The following is a 20,596-nucleotide window of genomic DNA, read 5'->3' as shown; positions in this document are numbered from 1 at the left end:
AAGGGGTAGATTATGAGGAGACCTATGCTCCAGTGGCTAGAATAGAAGTAGTAAGATTATTTTTATCCTATGTGGCATAGAAGAAATTCAAAGTATATTAGATGGATGTCAATTTAGCATTTATGAATGGAGAACTTAAAGAAGAAGTACACATTGAGCAGACTGAAGGATGTCCTTTGATAGATGACAAGGATATAGTATGCAGATTGAGGAAAGTATTGTATGGCTCGAAGAAAGCACCCAAAACTTGGTATGCAAGGTTGGACAAGCATTTGACAAAACTTTGATATAGAAAAGGTATGGCAGATAGTAATCTCTATTGAAAATAAATTGATAATGGTTTGATGATTTTGGTAATATTTGTTGATGATATCATATTTGGAGGAAATGATGAAGAAAGTAAGAATTTTTCTAAGGAGATGAAGAAAGAATTTGAAATGAGTATGATAGGAGAGGTGAAATATTTTCTAGGATTGCAGATTGTACAGAATAAAGAAGGAATCTTTATTTCTTAGACTAAGTACTTGAAGAATTTACTAAAAAGTTTTGGTTTGGAAACATGAAAACCCATTGAAACACCTATGGTAACTAGACACAAGCTGTCTAGAAAGGATGAGGCGCCTACTATTGAGTAGAGAAAGTAATAGATCAATGATTGGAGGATTGCAATATCTGACTCACACAAGGTCAGATATAGCAAATGCAGTTGGAATTGTTGCAAGATTCCAAATTGATCCTAGGGAAGCACATTATGCTGCAGTCAAAAGGATATTTAGATATCTAAAGGGAACATTTGAGTTCAGATTATGGTATGATAGATCTAATGATTTCACTCTAAGTGCTTATACTGAGGCAGATTAGGCAAGTAGTATGGATGACAGAAAGAGCACCAAGGGTGAAGCCTTCTTTCTTGAAGGTAGAACAATTTCTTGGCTAAGCAAGAAGCAATATTATACATCACAAAGTATATTGGAAGTAGAAAATGTTGTAGCAGCAAACAATTGTAATCAAGTCATTTGGATGAAGCAGATGCTAAAGTATATTAGGATAGAAATCAATGAAATTGTTGTTATACATTGTGACAAAACAAGCATGATAAATATGTCTAAAAAACTAGTGTTGCATTCTAAGGGCAAGAACATTTCTATTAAGTATCATATGTTGAGAGAGAAAATTGCAGAAAAGGAAATTAGATTGGAATATTTGAGCACTAAAGAGTAGATTGGACATATATTCACTAAGCCTCTTCCCAAAGATACTTTTGAGTATTTACAAGGTATGCTTGGCATTATGACCCTTCCTACATTAGAGTAGAAGATGCAAGAGTGCATTAGTCCAGTGTAATAGAGCACAATTGTTGTTTGGATTGAATGCTAATGTTTCCTGTATGGTGAAGTATCTATGATGGACAGAGTCATCTAAGACTCTAGTTGGATATTTTTTTGAATAGTGTCTTTTGATAGTTGAGCTAAGCAAGAATCATTTTTTATAGAGTTTGATGCAGTAAATTTGGTTGTTGAAACCTTTGACATTGATGTCAATGGGGGAGATGTTTGGCATGAAAAACAACATGGAAAAATAGTATGCATGACAGTTGGAAAAGTTTGGCATGAGCACAATATGATTTAGAAGAATTGCAACATGGAATGATAGTTTGAAAAAAGGCAAATTGAGGTATATCAATGGGGGAGAATGATTGATGAAGAGGATTTGAAAAGATGATTAGTCTTTTGTTGGTATTCTTGGAACTAGATGTTTTAAATCTATGTTGCCATCAATGCCAAAGGGGGAGATTGTTGCAAGCATGAATGTTGATGATATTCCTATGGGGGAGTATTGTAGATATGTTACTATGATGATATGTTACATCCATGACTAAGTTTGTCATTGATGTCAACATAACAGTTTTCTATGGTATCTGATAGAAGAATAGCAAAAAGATCAAGTTGTTATGGATGGCTACTTGAGTATTCTAATTATTTGAGGTTATGGGAGATACTTTTGAGTATCTAGTATATGTAGTTAACATCAAAAGAAGAAATGATAAGTCTAGAAGAAGTTATGTAAGTTTTGTTGATGGTTGTTCTGAGATAAAGTTTACAAAGGCATGTTTTGGTAAACTTGTTATATCTCTTAGAAAAGTTGATATTCTAAGGATCAAGGTTGAGGACATGAAAAAGAAATGTTGATGATAACATGGCTAATTTCACTCATCATAATATTACGTGTACAAAAAGTTATTCAAGTTGCAAGGCGAAAGATTAATGTTATCGCTAAGTGTAACATGTTCTTAATATGGTCCTATAATAATTAATTGAGAAGGTCTAACATCCCACTCAAGGAATTTTTTTTAATGGACTCGGTATAAAGGAAGGATATTTTCCTTTATCAAGATATATGAATGACATGGTTTATGATTGAGGATAATCAATAGTGAGAGCAGAATGTGAAGTTGAGCAAAGTAGTGTGGAAGTGAAGAAAACTTCATTTCTAAGGTTTTGCAGAGTGATCTAAGGTTTGATATTTGGATGCAAGGTTCATGACCTGGTCTACAAGGTTTGACAGTGATTGGTTTGGTTGAAAGAATAAAGGAAAGAAGAACATAATATAAATTGCATGTTTTAGCAGTGAACTCCTTTTGTAGTTGAAATTGCATGTTTGGGCAGTGGGGTCATCTTGCATACATTGTGCTACAACTCCTAACAAGGTTGGAATCTCCTAACAGGGATTCAAAGTCTCCTAATAGGGACTCTATATACTAAACACAAGGTCCATCCTCTAACAAGGAATATTTATATTAGTACATCATTCCCATCGAAGTTTTCCCTTTGATCAAGGGTTTCCCAAGTTAACATATTTGGTGTAATTGTCTATGTGCATCTTATTATGGTTGTTGTTTACTTTGATTAAATGGTTAAGTTTTTTTAAAGAAGATAAATGTTTTAATTATCAGATAACTAATTCAGCCCCCCCCCCCCCCCCCCCCCTCTCAATTATCTTGGTGGACTATTGTTTCTAACAGGTTTCCCAAGGTATATCTTGTGTCACATTTTTTTGTGGGTATGTTGACTATTCTCTTCCATGTGGATTTTAATTGCATATTTGTATCAGATCTATTATGGGTTATTTGGAAACAATTATATTTTTTGTTGTAAGTTTCCTTATAGATATGAAATACCTTAGAACCCTATCCTAAACAATATTAAACAAATAGCATAAAATCTTTTATTGATTTAAAACTAGTCTACAACACAAACACTTGCCATCTAATATACTAGTATCTTATCAATAAATGTAGAGTTAACATAAATATATCCAAATATCTATTAAACATAGAAAGAGCACTAATAGTAATGTCTAAAACTCTTTGATGCCTCAAACCAAATCTCCTAATATTTTAGAATAAAATCATCCTTTGAAATCCTATTTGATGCAACTAAAACTCTATATTAACTACAATCAAATTATTCATCTCCTTAAGAAAAAAACATTAAGAATAAAATTGTAAATAGAATTCACAATATTGAGAAATAGAGCATTACTTCACAATCTGAGAGATAATCAAACATCAAGATGAGAGAGAATTTAACCAAAAATCCTTTCTATGTGTCATTTAGAATATGAAACTAATACAAAAATATTTGTGATAAGATTTATTTTTAAAGTGTTCAAAGTACAAAAACTAAAGTATTTTTAACTTCAAGAGTAAAACTTAAAAATCCTAGGAGCTCTTCAAAAGATAAATCTAACAATAGATTTGTTTACCAAGATGGCTTTTGAAGGACCATCTAAATACCCACCTTGTGAAAAAAGAATCAAAAACTTTTGAACACTTTCTTTATGACTATCCCTTTGCTAATAATAGTTGGTATTGGTTATGTAGAAAATTAATTTGGAGAACCACATTCTCTAATAGCCTATTAAAAAAAAAAATTAAAGTAGGCCAAAACATTGCTGTTCTAGAAGGGTTTATAGTAATTTATGGAAATTATCTACTTCCATACTCTTATGGGAATTATGGAAAGAAAGGAATGGAATAAATTTTTTGTAATGAAAAGATGGATATAAAATCCATTTTTAATAAATTGGAGGATTTTATTATTGAGATAGCTAACAATAATCTTAGAAACTTGTATAAGGAGGAAGGTTCCTTATCAAACTGGGATGAAGATATGCATAAAGATTCATTTAAACTATTTAAGCCACCAATGATATACATAAATACAACAAGAGTGCTAGGAAAGAATGTAAATGGGAACCTCCTTCTGTAGGATGGTCAAAGTTTTTTTATGGGACTTCTAGAGGTAATCTAGGATCAGTAGGATTAGGATGTATTATTTATTTATATAATGGATCATTCCTAACTAAACGAGCCAAACCTTTAGGAGTGATGTCTAATAACTTAGCTTAATTAGAGGGCTAGACAAAAGGCTTGATTCTAAGTAGAGAGATAGGTATTAAAAAACTAGTTATCAAAGGAGACTCACAAATTATCTTAAATGCAGTAAGAAAAAGAGAAACCCCAAACTGGATCCTTAATTCTAAACTTGAATATTCCCTAGCAATCATTGATTAATTCAAAGAAACAATCATTAAACATATTTATAGGGAAGGTAATAGAGAATAAGATAATCTCACTAAAAAGGGACAAGATGGAGAACAGATTCTAATAAGACAAGCTAATATGATAATTACAAGTTAAACACTTATTATTGGAGCAAAATTAAGTTAGAACTTTTATTTTCAAAGTAAACATGTTAATTTCTTCTAATACGTTCTATATATCTATGTGCAATTTGTATGATTGACCAATTTATTTGGTATCATGGAAGTTTAATGTTAATAAGAGACATATTTTAGGTTATTCAAAACTTTTTCTTATATACTATTTTATTTTAAAATTAAAGTTAAAGGGAGATAAGTTTTATTTTTTATTATGATGCATACTCCATTTCATTATAACAACTTGATGTTAGGATAAACTACGGACAGAAATTTAAAAAAAAGTACATGCAAATATAACCAATAACAAAAAATAATAGAACACACAGAAATGAACACAAGGCACCAAGATTTAACGTGGTTCACCCAATCCCTAGGCTATGTCCACCAAACAGCAAGTCTGATCTTATTACAATCCAGTGATTACAACTTGATTACAATTTGTAATCCCTTACAGCTCAATACCACCGCAAGAACCAATTTTGCATCACAACATTATAAAAAATACCCAACCCTAAGCCCTTTTATACAAGTATTAAACCACTTTAGGGTTATAACATGTCGCTACCATGTCGGCCACTTTCCTGATCAGTCACCACAATCTAACAATCTCCCACTTGGGGACTGATCAGGCTCCACACTAAACAACAATCTCCCACTTGGAGACTGATCCTATAGCAATACCACTACCACAAGGGTCTCCCACTGGATCAAACCATCCTGGACTCTACTGTTCTTTTATTCATGTTCAGTCTAAAAGACCAACCGAAGCTGAAGAGGAGTTCAGCTTCTCCCTTGTTACAACCTTTGTCAACATATCTGCTGGATTGTCATTGGTATGTATCTTCTCCAGCTTTAACTGGCCATCCTCCAAAGTTGGCCGAATGAAATGGTACCGCAACTGTATGTGTTTTGTCTTAGAATACAGAGCTGAATTCTTAGCAAGATGAATGGCACTCTGACTATCTATGAACAAATAATTATCCTTCTAACAATGTCCCAATTCTTCCAAGAAGAAATGAAGCCATATCATCTCCTTGGCTGCCTCTATAGCAGAAACATACTCTGCCTCTGTAATGGAGAGAGCATTAATCTTCTATAACCTAGAAACCCAGCTCACGGCTGCCCCACCAATAGTAAAGACATAACTTGTAGTACTCCGCTTGGTATCAATATCCCCAACCAAATCTGAGTCAACATAGCCCTGTAAATCAGTAGTAGAGCCCCAAAAGTGTAAACACTTATTGGATGTCCCTCTCAAATATCTGAGAATCCACTTGACAGCATTCCAATGCTCAAATCCTGGATGACTCATATACCTGCTAACGACTCCCACTGCATGTGCAATATCTAGCCTAGTGCATACCATACCATACATCAAGCTTCCTACAGCTGAAGCATAGGGTACCTTGGACATCTTATCCTCCTCTTCTTGTGTCTTGGGACACATCTCCTTAGTCAATTTCAAATGACCAGGTAAAGGTGTGCTGACAGATTTAGCATTCTCCATACAGAAAGGTTGCAACACCTTCTCAACATAATCAGCCTGAGATAGCGTCAAGGTTCTGTTCTTCCTATCTCTGCAAATCTTCATACCAAGGATTCTTTTTGCTGCCCCCAAATCCTTCATAGCAAATGCATGTGCTAATTGGTGTTTTAGCCCCTTAATATGATGCATGTTAGACCCAGCTATAAGCATATCATCAACATATAGACATAAAATAATGTAGCTATCATCATCCAACCTCTTAAAATAAACACAGTAATCTGAATGACACCTGTTATATCCATGCTCATGCATAAAACTGCCAAATTTCAGATACCATTGCCGAGGTGCTTGCTTCAAGCCATATAAACTTTTCTTCAATTTGCACACTAAGTTCTCCTTACCTTTGACCTCAAAACCCTGTGGCTGAGCCATATATATTTTTTCACCCAAATCACCATGAAGAAAGGTTGTTTTAACATCCATCTACTCTAAATGCAAATCTCCAGTAGCCACAAGACTCAAAATAGTACAAATAGAAGTCATTTTAACAACAGGAGAAAATATCTCATCAAAATCAATTCCCTTTTTCTGTGCAAATCCTTTTACAACTAACCTGGCCTTAAATCTTTTCTTACCTCCTTCCTCTTCTTTCAACCTGTAAACCCACTTATTCTATAAAGCCTTGTTACCTGCAGGCAACTTGCATAAATCCCATGTCTTATTTTTCAGCAAAGAGTCCATTTCATCTTTCATTGCAGACTCCCACTGAATCTTAGTATCCACCTACATAGCTTCATCATAACTTTTAGGTTCACCAACATCAGTAAGTAAAATAGAATACAAAGAGGGAGAAAACCTTTGTGGAGGTCTAATTTGCCTTGTTGACCGTCTAACATTCACTGGTGTGTGTGGTATTTGTTGTTGCGATTGTTGCACATCACGAGGAATGGCTGGAACATCAGCTTTTGGAGTATCATCCAGCACTACATAATCATCTTCTTTCTTCTCATGTTGCTGCAACAGATCTTTGTACAACACTTTTTCATTGAATATGACATCCCGGCTTCTTATAATTTTATGATTTTTAAAATCTCAAAGCCTATAACCAAATTCATTAATGCCATATCCAACAAAGACACATTTCTTTGATTTAGCTTCAAGCTTGGTTCTATTTTCAGACTCTATATGAGCAAAAGCTTCACAACCAAAGGTCTTGAGAAAAGAATAACTCACCTTCTTCCCAGTCCATGCTTCCTCTGGAATACCATAGCCCAAAGGAGTAGAGGGACCTCTATTAATCAAATATACTGCAGTATTGATAGTCTCCACCCACATGTGTAAGGACAACCCAGCATGCAACCTCATGCTCCTTGCACGCTCCATTATAGTCCTGTTTATGTGTTCAGCCACTCCATTTTCCTGTGGAGTCCTTGGAACAGTTTTTTGTCTATGAATACCATTAGTGGAGCAATAATCTTCAAATTCATGACTGCAATACTCACCACCATTATTAGATCTGAGACATTTTAATTTCTTACCAGTCTCATTTTCAACCAAGCATTTCCATTTCTTAAAAGTTTGAAATACATCAGATTTCTATCTAAGGAAATAAACCCATACTTTTCTAGTTGTGTCATCAATAAATGTAACATAATAATGAGAGGCACCAAGGGAAGATACCTGGGCTGGTCCTCATACATCTGTATGGAGACCATAAGCTCTAATTTCTCCTTTTTTTTTTCCTTCCCTGTCTTTACAAAACTCACTCTCTTTTGTTTTCCATACACACAACTTTCACAGAAATCCATATTCACACATTTTAGACCTAGTAAAACTTTCCTTGAATGAAGTACTTTCATACCTTTCTCACTCATGTGCCCAAGTCTATTGTGCCACAGTGCTATATCAGAATCTATAGCAGCTATTTGTTCTCCCTGCTCAACTGCAGTAATTGTTTCTGAATATTCATTTTTCTTTGAAACAATCAAAGTAGAAGGAACAATATGACCTGTACAAAGATATAAGGTGCCTACTTTCACACCTTTTTCTACTACAAGGGAACCTTTTGAAACCTTCCAATTTTTATCATTAAAAGTAACTACACAACCCTCATCACCGAGTTGCCCTACTGAAATTAAATTCCTACTTAGTTGTGGAACATGTCTTACCTCATGTAGTAGCCAATGATTCCCATTCTACAACTTAGTCTTAATTTTTCCCTTTCCAACAATCTGATAGGGTTCATTATCCCCCAAATAAACAAGCCCAAAATCCCCTTGGACATAATCAATGAAATAACCTCTATGAGGTGTAGCATGAAATGAAGCACCAGAATCTAAAACCCATGAATCATCAACACTCTCTAAAGACAGAAGCAAAGCATCCTCTTCGGATTTGTTACTTACCACATTTGCCTCCTTGTCTCCATCTGATTTATCTCCTTCATTTTTCTTTCGATTCCAGCAATCTTTCTTTTTGTGCCCTGGTTTCCCACAGTACCAACAATCATTTGGTCCTTTCGATTGAGACCTCCTCCCCTTTGACTTTCCTCTTGATTTCCCATGATTTCCAGAGTTACTTCCTCTTTCAGTCGTTCTACCCCTACTTTTTGCATTTAAAGCACTTCCTGATGTAGATCCACCTGAGGATTTTCTATGAGTTTCCTCACTTAAAATAACACTGATCACATCATCATATTTTAGGGTACTAGATCTAGGAACAGAATTACTCACCGCCATTACCAAGCCATTCCAGCTTTCAGGCAAAGAACACAAAATCAAGAGAGCCCTAATTTCTTCATCAAAATTGATACGCACAGAAGATAATTGACTAGTAATAGTATTAAACTCATTTAAATGATCTACAATAGATCCACCTTCTGCCATTTTCATATTAAATAAATGCTTCATGAGAAATACCTTGTTTGAAGCGGAGGGCTTTTCATACAGTGTCGCTAGGGTTTTCATCAAATCTTCTATCATCTTTGCTTTTGTAATATTAAATGCCACCGATGGTGCCAAGCATAACCAAATGCTTTCGAGTGTCTTTCTGTCCAAGAGATCCCATTCAGCCTCTAACATAGTTCCCTGATTCTTGGCTTTTCCTTCTAATGGCTTCCATAAATCCTTCTGATATAGATAGTCTTCCATTTGCATCTTCCATAACTGGAAGTTCTGCCCATTAAACCTGTCAACCCTCAACTTACCCTCATCTTCCATCGCTCCCACTCAACTGTGAGACTCTCACTTAACCATGAGACTTTCCTGCAGAGGATAACTGAAAGACAACCTTGCTCTGATACCACTTGTTAGGATAAACTATGGACAGAAATATAAAAAAAGTACATGCAAATATAACCAATAACAAAAAATAATAGAACACATAGAAATGAACACAAGGCACCAAGATTTAACGTGGTTCACCCAATCCCTGGGCTACGTCCACCAAACAGCAAGTCTAATCTTATTACAATCCAATGATTACAACCTGATTACAATCCGTAATCCCTTACAACTCAATACCGCCGCAAGAACCAATTTCGCATCACAACATTATAAAAAATACCCAACCCTAAGCCCTTTTATACAAGTATTAAACCGCTTTAGGGTTATAACATGTCAGCTATATGTCGGCCATAATATGTCGGCTACCATGTCGGCCACTTTCCTGATCAGTCACCACAATCTAACACTTGATTGTAGCCAAGTTTAATTTTTTAGGTTAATTTACAAGGAATTATCAAGGGTAAAGCTATAAATTTGGAAATAAAAAATAGGCACTAAAATTGATTAAATGACTATGTGATATTTATGTAAGGGATACAACAAGGGTACCTATCCATCTCTAGTCTTTGGTGTCCAATTGAGATGGTTTTTTATCTAAACACAATCTTGTGCCTCATGGACTCTTACATATCCAAAAAAACTTAAAAATCCTAGGGACCTCACTTGACATACTACAAACCTTGTAGCATGGTTTTGATATACCATTTATATTAACAAGAGAGAAAAATAAGAATCCAATAATGCACCACTAAATCTTAACTTTGTTGATTATATTTCTCAAAATACCTTGATTTAAGAGATTTAAAAAAATACATAAAGAAATGAAGGTTTTTCTCCTTAAGCCATGTTGCTAACAAGATCTCTCTCATTTCATGATTACTAATATTGAAAAGCACAAATCCTATATGGATGTCAATTTGAGGCAAATATTATTTCCCAAATCATTTGAACTTAAATTCTCAACATATAATTGTTTGATTTTATTTGCATCTTTTGATTCATCTTTGAAAAAAATTGATATATAGATAACCATTTTCCTATATGAAATTCAATTGTTTATGCTTTTAGTCTACGAAATAACTAACAACCAAGATTAAAAGAATATAGTACTTGAAATATGCTCCAAATGATCACCATGTCAACATGACCATCCTTAAAAAAATAGAGCCCATTGGACATGTGTCACTATCTCACAACATTGCACCCTTTTCTACTTGTTTATTTTATCTTTGTGGAGGTGTAATATCATCACACTTATCCTTGAGAAACTTACGCCAATTGGACACTTGTGATTTTATTACAACATTGTATTTTTCCATTAGCACACATAACTACACCCTACAATGGTGCGATCTTAAGAACATTATTAGTGGGTTGAATACTTGACATTCCCAACTTTTGAGTGTTATTGGTAATGATAACATTTTTATTTTCTCCCAAATCTATTAACACATTAGGTTTTGCATATCCTCCTATAATTAAAGTAACCATATGACTTCTATGGTCACTATATTTTTGAGGAAGCAATCTAAGAAATAAAATGTGAATGAGCTTCATTCCTACATGAATTGTTGAAGGAACTTTTATCTTTCTCCATAGTGTTTTATATGAAGAGACTTGATCATTGATTAATCTTTTGAATATCCTTGAAGACTAAAGAAATATAATCTCATTATTAGTTTTCTTAAATATGCGAAGGGTTTTTATGTCTTCCATATCCATATGACACTGTTGGCCACATTTATTTTCCTTACCAAGTCCATTTGTTGATGATGTGAAAGTGTAATTAGGCTATTAAGGAAGCATACCTCTACAAATGTTAAGGAAACAGTCCTAATTATATGTCTTTCATCTTATCATATGGTGGGTAGAACATAGTAGCCTTTGATCTTAAAGTACAAATAATATAGTCGTGAGTGGATCCAAGGCATATTAAGAGTGCAAATTTAAATGTAAAAAGAAATGTTCTATGGAAAATGAATATAGACCATATGATCTTAAAAAGAGGGCTCATTTTTAGGTATTGCTCACTTCTACAAGTGAAGTGTGTGAGAAAGGCAAAGAGGATTGTGGAGGAAGAGACAATCATTGAAGATCCACCAATATCAAAATTCACATGGTCTAATATGTAGAAGATATCATAAGTATAGTTTAGCATATATAGGAACCATCCATCTATTTTATAAAAGTGAACTAGTCATTTTTTTTCATTCTAATAATATTACATGTATATTTAAATGATCTTTCATTTTAAGTATTTAATGCCTCCATATTCACAAATATATGATTTCTAAGAGTTAGATTAGAAAGTAAATATTGGAGAACATAAGTATTAGTTATCTTGTACTTCACTTAGATCATTTTGTAAAATAATATATATCCTATGAATTTTAGATTACTTGGTAACTAAATGACTCAAAATTGGGCTAGGAATCATTCATAAACCATGATTAGCGTAAATCATGCATAAGGAAGTGTTGACATAGTGGTAGAGAAGACACTTTAAATACAAAAATATCTAATGGTGTTTACTAATAAATCTACAATGATCTAGAAAGTACTAATCAAAATCTTTCTTTATGAAGAGACATTATTGTCAACACTTAGAATTCTACTTCTAGATTGGAGAACTGAACTTAGGTCTCCATAATGAAACACAATATTTTTAACCAATTATAGTTATCATTTTTTTATTAGAAGATTCCTTTTTTTTATAAATTAGATTATAATTTAAGTTTATTTTACTTTTCAAGGAAAAGTTTAATTAGCCAGGGCTATTTGAAGATCTTCTATTGCACATTTATATTCTTTACTTTTTTACATATTCTATGAATTGAAATCCTTAATTTACATTACACAAGGATGTGTTTCTTCTATGTACTAACTATGGCCTTGATGTGGTCTTACTACATTGATTTTCTTGATCAAATATGATCCTTCACGCTTTACCATGTGATTAGGAAATCCCCTCTAGGATCCTTGCAATCTCAATCTTACAGAGTATCCTGGCCCCTAAATGATAAAGATGCTTCAAAATGGATTTTGTTAAATAGACATAAGAATGACCTTATTACATAAAATAGAATCAAATTGATCATTTTCTCAGGTAGCTTAAAATCATTTTGAAATTTTTCTATGTTCAGGTGTTTTAATTTGGTATATTATACTAACACATCATTTCATGACTAACATTTCAAGTTTCATATAGAACTAGGTCTAAGAATAATAGTGTAGTTGCAACATAATTTTTCTTAGATTGTGACATTTATAGATGAAATTTTCCATAGCTCAAATTTGTTTGTGTAAACAAAGCCCATATCAAATAATATAAGAGAAGAAAAAATAGGGAGACACTAGATTATAGTCTAACTTCAAAAGGAGATGGAAAATGTTATTTTCCTTACAAAATTTGTAAGAGCCCAAAGATTAGAAGAATTAAGATCAAAAAAGCTGAGATACTTGAATTACATATGCAAAAACATGAACCCTTTCCCAATTTCATAACTAACATTTCAAGTTTCATATAGAACTAGGTCTAAGAATAATAGTGTAGTTGCAACATAATTTTACTTAGTTTGTGACATTTGTAGATGAAAGTTTCCATAGCTCCAATTTGTTTTTGTGTAAAGAAAGCCCATATCAGATAATATAAGAGAAGAAAAAAATAGGCAGACACTTTCTAGATTGTAGTCTAACCTCAAAAGGAGATGGAAAATGTTATTATCCTTGCAAAATTTGTAAGAGCCTAAAGATTAGAAGAAATAATATCAAAAAAACTAAGAGATACTTGAATTACATATACAGAAACATGAACCGCTTTCCCAAGGATCCCTCATAGTCTTATAGATTGACATGTATAAGTTAATATACCATATAAAGATAGGTTATTTAATACAATTATGAATAGTAAGATTAATTTCTTGTAAGATCTCTCTCTCTCTCTCTCTCTCTCTCTCTCTCTCTCTCTCTCTCTCTCTCTCTCTCTCTCTCTCTCTCTCTCTCTCTCTCTCTCTCTCTCTCTCCCAACTATCTCTCATTTCATGGAGTATAGTTCTAGCAAATAGGTATTTGTGAGATGTGTCTTCCTCAAGCAAGGGAAATATAGAAATACAAGAAGAAAGTGATACATGTAGTATGTATCTAATAGTGAGATCAACTAGAGGTCAAAAGACTCGAAAGAAATTAAATAATTTCATAAAAAAATTCCTTGCTCAAGGAAGGTCATGTTCTTATGATGATGAAAATAAAGGAAACGTAGAGGTTTTCTTTAGGTACCAACATCTATAGAAATAACGGGTACCCAAGGAACTTCCTCCAATAAACATTACTTTTTTTGTTAACCAGATAATATATCACTTAGCACCATCATCATTACATGGTATTAGCTCTTGATTTGAAAGGGTTTCAATCACCTCTTGGAATGTAGAATATACCTAGGGATTAGCTACAAGCCATGACAAATATATTTTGACAAAACAATAGGACCAACTAACAAGACAATATAGTATTCTTCCCTTTGAACTCTACAAAGTTCAAGAGGGTCTACCTAGGATTTATCTTCACTTCTTTTGTAACAATACTCAAATATTAATCCCTACTAAGTAGATAGTTTCCCCTAATTATTCTAATTCAAAGAAAACCAAAAGAAATGCAAGATAGCTAATCTTCTATATTTAGTAATTTTTGTAAGTCAAGTACGAGAAAAAACTTTCAGATTCACACTATAACATGAAATAAAAAGGTTTATGAATAAAGATTTGTGACTTGCAACTTCAGTGCCTACTTAGAATGGTGACATAACTATTGTTTTATACATTGGGCTTCAACTCATAAATCTAATACTGTAACTTTAAGATCAAATTATTCACCTTATGAATAAGATCAATACGCATATCATAATCTCATACTTCTTTTAATTTGTTCATTAAATCCCTTGATTCTTTCACGCCATGTCAGGAATTTACTCAATCAATTATGTCAACAACAAGTCATAAAATAATATGATTGAAGATTGATCACAACTAAGATTTAATTCACTTCGCATTAAATCATAGAACAACATGAAAAGAGACAAGATTCCAATAAGTCCTTCATTTGCATTAATTTCTTGCTTGAAAAATTATACAATCATAGTATTAGATCCAGCAGCCACTAAAACTAGAACTAACTCAAACTAAGATAGTATAGGACTGACTCAAAATAGAAATATGTCATTTCATTCTTCAAAATTTGGACCCTTCTTCAAGTCATTGAAAATCATTTTTAGAAATGAGTTACAATAAGCTTCAGACTTGGAGGGAAAAGACCCATGTCACTTGATAATTTGATAAAAGTATTCTAGTTACAACAAAACTTATGGCTTATTATGGAAAATGTGTTATTAAAAGGCTAACAAGTAGTTAGCCTTTCACCAACTTGATGTGACATCTCCTTATTCACGTGACTATTTTCTTTCTTTTCTTAACTACATGTCACTATCAAAAGGGAATATCTTTGAAAATTATTGTTGTTCATGTAGGCCCTCATTGTTAGAGTCATCGGTAGGGGTGTATCCTTTTACCCACTCCTCATACTCATCAATTGTTTACCATTTGTGTCTGAGGATTTGATCTGCCACATGTCTATATGGATTATATTTCATTGTACTTCACGTAATCTATTTCTAAAAACTTTCATAAAATACCCAAGAATTTACCAACTTTGAAATGCACTCCTAAAAAAGTGTCAATTCATATCTTATGTTATTGGTTTACCATCTCATTTACCTGAGTGATGGACTCAACTTTGCAATCAACAAATAGTTTTACACTTTTGATGAAGGGTACTCCCCTTAATACTACAACAAAGAATAGAAATAGAGAACAACAAAAATTGAGAGAGAAAATATATGGGCTTCTTATTATCACTGCAAATACAAAATTACTAAATTACAATATACAAACCCACATTGGTGTCTTCTTTGCAACAACATGCAAGAAAAAGTTGTGACTATAACCTAGAACTACTTAAACATCACTATGGGCCTTCCTTATATAGGAAATTTTTCACCACCCAAGAAGGATCTAGACATTAACCCTGGCCCTTAAGGCCAAAAAAACCTCAATTTAAAATTATTTACTAAATTATTACATAGGGTTAGTCCTAATTATATTTTTAGGTACCCCAAACTTTTGGAGGCCATAACTTTTAAATTGTATGTCTGATTTACAACTATAAGTACTTTTCATAATCATTGGCTACTAAAATACAATACCTAACAAGGGCAAGCACTAGCCATCCTAGGCACGACCTCGTTCCAGAGCCTCTAAGGCCTTCAAATCTAAGCTCAAAGGTTTCTTACCCAAAAAACTCAATAAGTTTCATAATACATATGATAGGACAATGCAACTTCATTGGCAAGCTGATATGATTGAGACAAACCTCCACCTATGAAATCAGAACATCCCAAGATCGTACGAACCACTTACTAAAAATAGTAAGTTTTCATAAAGAGTGACTCTGTACTGAAATATCCCTTATTGAAAATGAAAAAATAGAAATATTTTTGGCTAATGCAAGATTGCCCTTACACCCAAGATGCTCCTACATCAGATACCCAAGGTAAATTGAAAAATGACCCCATAAAGTCTCAATTATTCAAAGGAAAACCAAGATGGTTAACATCCTCCTTTGCTAGCCATGATGAATCTTCTAATGGCCTCCCTTTATATTTCATTAGGTACTCTTCATAACTTATGTTCCTTGTACTTTTTCTAACATGATTGTCCAGTAGATCTTTAATCTCCTTTGTAGCCAAAATAGCTACCAGAATACTCCATTGTGCTTCTGCAACTTCGTCACCATCACCTCCTTCATAATATTCTATTAATTCTAAAATGTTAAATAGTGGTGAAATATTTAGTTCAATAGGGAACTCTACTTCATAGTCATTTCCAGAAGCATGTCTTTTCGCTCTCTTGCACGGTCCAAACTTCTTTGTTTTCATCTTATTGTGTGTACCCATTAGAAAATGCTCCTTTATCAAATGATCCATAACTTAATCTCCAATTTGAAATTCCTTATACCTCATATTCACATCTTCCTTACCCTTATATTTTTTATTCATCCTTTTAATGTGCTTCCTCACCTCCTCATGGATGTTCTTCAAATATTCAAAAAAATCTTGTGCTTCAGCACTACTTATTTCCCCTTTATCCAAATGCCTCAATTCAAAAGCATTTCAAGGACTACTCCCATGTACAATCTGGAATGGTGATTTAATTGCACTCCTATTGATAGAATTATTGTATGAAGATCCTACCTATGGTAAAATCAAATCCCAACCTTTTGTTTTATCTCCAACCAAGCATCATAACAAATTCCCCAAACTCGGGTTCAAAACTTATATTTGTACATCAATCTGTAGATGATGGGATGAACTAAACTTCAAGTATGTCCTCAATTTCTTCCACAATGTATGCCAAAAATTCCCAAAAAACTTTGTATCGTGCTCAAAAACTATACTCTTTAGAAAACCATGTAGTCTCACCACTTCTCTAAAAAACAAGTTTGCCACATAAACAACATCGCTAGTCTTCTTGCAGGGAATTAAATGTACCATTTTTAAAAATATCTTAGCCACCACAAATATTGAATCATCCCCACACTATATCCTTGGTAAACAAACAAATAAAATCAATGCTAACATCTTCCCATGGCTTCTCAAGTACAAATAATGGCTGATACAACCCCATATTTTTATTTGCTCATTTTTACATATGACATATTCTAAAACTCTGTACAAACTTCTTCACATTTTTTAAAACTATGGCCAGTGATAATTATGAGCAACCAAAGCAATGGTTTCATCTCTACCAAAGTGTCTATCCAATCCTCCACTATGCTTCTCCTTGATGAGATTCTCTCTCATAAAACTTCTTAGAATGCACAACTTCCCTTGAACAACATACCACCTTGCATTATGAAATCCAACCACTCGGTCCTAGCAAGTGTAACAAGCTCTATACAAGCTTTCATGTCTCACCAAAATTAGGATCCTCCATGTACAAACTCTTGTGTTTCAAAAAAAATGGATAACTCTACAAAAACTCAACCCACTTCCAATGCATTTGATTCAATTTTCCTTGATTATTCAAATATTATAAAGCTTGATTATTAGTATACAAAAAAAACCCCTTAGGAAGAAGATAGTGTCTCCACTTTTTCAATGCTTGAACCATACCATAAAATTCTTGATCATAAATAGAATACTTTCTTTTGGCATCATTCAATTTCTCACTAAAATAAGAAACAAGTCTACCTTCTTGGCTCAAAAAAGCTCCTATTCGAGTACCACTAGCATCACAGTCTACTTCAAACACCTTATTAAAATTTGGAAGTGCTAAAACAAGCTACTCTGTAACTTTTTGTTTCAACAAATTAAAACTCTTATCTACTCCTACAGTCCACTTAAATAATTTCCTATCTTCTCTCATTGTTTTAGTCAAAGGTCCACAAATACGACTAGAGCCTTTGATAAACTTTATGTAAAGACTAACCAATCCATGAAGAGATCGTACTTCTGTTACACTCCTTGAAGTAGGTCATTTGAGGATAGCCTTCACTTTCTTAGAATCCATTTTTAGATCTTCTACTAATACCAAAAATCATAAATACCCCAACTCCTTCTTCACAAAACTACTCTTTGAAATTTATTAGCAACTTTCCCTCCCTCAACTTTTCAAACACCTTACAAATGTGCATCAAATTCTCCACCATTGCCTTACCAAAGATTAAAATATCATCAGGTAAACAATGACAAACTTACCCAGAAACTCCTTTAGTACCTCATTTATGAGCCTCATGAAAGTGCTTGGTGCATTGGTTAGCCAAAAAGGCATGACTAAGAACTCATACAATCCTTCCCTTGTCTTGAAGGAAGTCATCCACTCATCTCATTCTTTGATGTGAATCTGATGGTACCCACTTTTCGTATCTATCTTTTTGAAATACATAGCTCCACTCAAATAGTCCATAATACAATCCATCGATAGAAATAAAAATATGCACTTGATTGTAGTCTTGTTGATAGCTCAAGAATCTATATACATCCTCCATTCTCCATTCTTCAAAGGTGATAATATTGATGGTACAACACATGCACTCAAACTCTCTTGAATCAACCCCTTCTGCAAAAACTCATAAACTTGTATATTGAACTCCTCACTCTCTACTGATGTCATTATGTGCACTACCTTATTTGGAAAATTGGCTCCTAGAATCAAGTCCATCTAGTGACTGATCTTCTACACTAGGGGTAATCCATTATTCACATTATCTAACACAATATCAAGAAACTATGCCAACAAATATACAACTTCTACAAGTACCTACTTGAATTCTTCTTTACCATCTTTTGGTATTACAAGGAAACACATATGCTCACACCTTATACCCTTGAGAAACTCCTTTCCATCAACAAAATATACTCTAGCAACACTACATACCTTCTCTTCTTTCTTCTTCAATGGCCTCATCTTATGTTTCAATTCATCCTTTATTGGAGTGTAGGTATTTTCAAGCCCATCATGTACAACATGCCTATAAAACTACCACAACCTACCCAAAAACATATGACATATATCCATAGGTATGATATCATATAGAACCTCATCTTGATAACTCCCAATCTTGAACTTCACTAAGCATTGATCATTGACCATGACCTTGTGGTCATCCTGCACCGAGGCAATATAGTATGGGCACAAATATTTCTACCTCTTGAGATTTAGCTTCATGACCATCTTTTTTGACACCAAATTTTTAGTGCTTCCACCATCAATGATTGCATCTCAACACTTATCTTCACATTTGCATATGGTGTAAAACAAGCTCCTCCTTTGATCAAGTTCATTCTCACCACTCAGTAAGACTCTTTTGTTAACTAGGACTTCTCTTTTAGCATCTTCAAAATGTGATGATTTGTCTTCTTTGTCAACATTTGAAACTTTGGCCTACCCTTATTTTCTTCTATCAGTCCGTCTTTGGTTCTAGGAACATTTAGATTCTCTATACTCTTATTCTTTATAGTGAAAACATTTTCCATGGAAACCTCCATCCAATTTCCATTTTCCTCTTCCTCTTCGATCTATATTATTCTGATCATAGAAATGATTGGAATTATTTCCATGATTATTCTGACTAATATTGGTAGCCTCGGCCTTGTTCTTCTTATCATCATTTTGTCCCCCATAAGATTGTTTGTCAGATCTTCCACCATGACCTCTTCCACTATTTTTGTTATCAAACTTCTTGTACAACTTTTCCTCAACTCTTAGGGAAAATTGGTATGCCTCTTCAATATTATTCATTTGGACAACACTTGATACCTCCTAAATTCTTGGCCTCAATCCATTAAGATAAAGGTCATTTTTCTCCTTATGAGCTTCTACATGGCTTGTTCAAATGAGAACTCGATAGAACTCTTTAGTATACTCATGAATGAATCTTCCTTCTTGCTTTAACCCTTTCATTTTCTTCAATAGATCAAACTCATAATCCACAAGAATGAATTGTCACTTCAATTTAGCTATCATTTGGTCTCATTGTGTGATTTTTTTCTTCTCTCTTCTATTTCATTCCAACTGAATCTCCTACCACTAGATCTTTGTAAGACCCTTCAATTTTTCCTTTGCAAATTTAACCCTTTTCGAGTCTTAAATATCTTCATACTCAAAGTATTCCTCCAATTCATTGATCCAATCGATCAATTCCTATGAGTTAAGATTTTCCAAAAATGTGGGAACCTCAAACTTAGGTCTTTTCCCAAATTTGGAAATGGCCCTAGAAAGCCTCTCTTCTTCAACATTTGTTTCTTCTTCATCATCCTCATTTTCATCTCTTATGGAAATATTTATTCCTCTACACATTTGTTCTTCCAATGCTTGCATCTATCTCTAGAGGGCTCTAAAAACCCTCAAGAGTAACACCTACACTCTCTTTGTGGAAGCATTTTTTCACTTTTGTTGAAACCCTAATGTAAAATACCCCACAATTGATGATCTATCCACACATTCATCCCAAACTATTATCTTGGTGCAAACTTCATCCAATTAGTGATTTA

This window comes from Cupressus sempervirens, chromosome 6, assembly GCF_028749045.1.
Source record: "Cupressus sempervirens isolate cs-2001-9-10 chromosome 6, ASM2874904v1, whole genome shotgun sequence".
Lineage (NCBI taxonomy): Eukaryota > Viridiplantae > Streptophyta > Pinopsida > Cupressales > Cupressaceae > Cupressus > Cupressus sempervirens.
Note: the sequence above shows the minus strand (reverse complement) of the source record.